The sequence below is a fragment of the Hetaerina americana genome, unplaced genomic scaffold (genome assembly GCF_022747635.1).
Source record: "Hetaerina americana unplaced genomic scaffold, ioHetAmer1.1.p SCAF_7, whole genome shotgun sequence".
NCBI classification, from domain to species: domain Eukaryota; kingdom Metazoa; phylum Arthropoda; class Insecta; order Odonata; family Calopterygidae; genus Hetaerina; species Hetaerina americana.
Window position 1 is genome coordinate 33,660,669 of NW_027287316.1, and position 1,969 is coordinate 33,662,637.

Sequence of the window (1,969 nt, forward strand, 5' to 3'; positions counted from 1 at the left end):
TCGTATTGAACAATTGTTTCCCCAACTAGCAACGGCATAAACATATTCCTGGCTATATTTATCCATCTCTTCAGCCCCTCATTGATGTCGGAAATAAAAGCTGTCTATTTCGCAGGTGCAGAAATAAGTTTGCAATAGAATACCATTCACTCTAAAGTGCCAAACGAACATGATATCTGTAACCGTTAGACGTCTTCTATTTGAAACTAAGTCATACGGAAGACATAAATGCATTTCCGGCGGTCAATCGTCCGTATTATTGGGGTACTTACATTTTAGTAACCGCTATGCGAAAAATCGGTGCGGTGGGACTGGGTCGGATGTCAAGGCCAATGAATCATACTTACCTGGCGCAGGGGTTGAACCATGATCTGCGAGGTGGTTCCCTCAGGGTGAGGCTTGTCCATTGCACTCCGGGCGAGCTGACCCCTGCGATTGCCCCAAATGTGGGTAACTCGGGCGTAAAATTTTTGGTAGTAGGGACTGCGTTCGCGCTGTCCCTCAATAAACTGGTACCATCGATCCATAGGTCAATTTCAGACGGCGATTATTCATGTCGGCAGTGGTCGTAGCCTGAAGCAGAGAATTTTATTTGTACTGCCGTAAATGAAGTCTTCCACCCTGAGACACGATTAGCACCGTATATTAGACGTTATCTTGGTCAGGACGATTGATTTTTACGAGTTACAATGCCTGCATTTCCAAAACTATTCGGAAAGAATCATGGTCATAGTGTTCATACTATCATCATCTCGTGTGGATCAAACAGTGGCCATATTTAGACTCGTTCGTTTCGTTAATATACATTTTTGCGGCTCCTATTTCGAACATCTACTCGGGCGTAAAAATATTTGGTAGTAGGGACTGCGTTCGCGCTGTAAACATTCCAATGTGTATGACTATGGAGCATTACAGTCCAATGCTGTCCGTCGGTTTCGCGAATCTGTACAATCCTAAGTTGGCAAAGTATTAATATCACGTCTATGATTTTAGAAATCATAGACGTGATATTAATACTTTGCCAAGACTCTCATTAATTTTTTCTTTCGAGCAAAGTCCCTTTAAAGGGGGTAATACTTGTTAGAGGCAGGACCTTTGGTCTTACCTCTCTCGCTGAATTATTCTTTCGAAGAAATTTCCGTTATCGAACGCATTTTTACTCAAAACACAACCAGTCCCTAAGTAAATAAGAGATAAACAAAATCCAGCAACTGCATTTGAATTAGTATCTCATTTCCAGTGAAATTCAGCTACAGTAAAATTTTTATAAAAGAACGGATAAGTAAACACTATGAGACTATTTTTAGACAATCAGGATATTAATTCCACCCTTACTTTGAAAATACCCTAAAGTGAAAATGTAAGTCAACCGATATCCGGGCACTGCGTCGTTGTAAACAAAAATCTAATATTTGAGTTGTTTAGTCAAATTTTAGACAATCGTCAGCATTTAGGAATTGTAGCTTACTTTTTCAACATATTACTAATTTAAATTTTTTAAAACCATTCATTTATATTTTTATATTAATACATTATTCACATACAGCAGTAGTGCCATTTTACAGTGAAAAATATAACAAACATGAAAGAGGACAAAAGACAATAACAGCATAACAATAACTACGAGAACCAAGCATAGACCGGGGAAAATTTTAATTTACTGAAAGGTGGTAATGACGTCCACCAAAATAACAGGAATTTTAGCCTGCCCCAAGGTGATTTCTCATTACTTCATTGAGATTTTGCAACACCTCGGAATCCAATGTTTTAAACTTGAAAACTAAGTGAAACACCTTGTCTAATCAAGGATTCCGAGATTTTAATATCTTAAAAGCGCTCGAAAACAATATGGAATCCCCTCCGTGGTCAGAAAATGATTTTTGTTTCCGCGAAATTATCATACCAATAATTTTATGTTGTACAACGTTTGCATAGCAGTGAAGGAGTTTGGATTATATTAGTTACCTGG

At 38.3% G+C, this 1,969-nt stretch overlaps 1 non-coding gene across 1 annotated transcript; it reads left to right on the top strand.

The window, feature by feature from the left end:
* Positions 1-339: 339 nt before the first annotated feature.
* Positions 340-503, top strand: LOC139696997 (U1 spliceosomal RNA). Its single transcript, XR_011702701.1, has one exon. It is a non-coding gene; the product is annotated as a U1 spliceosomal RNA (small nuclear RNA).
* Positions 504-1,969: the final 1,466 nt, after the last annotated feature.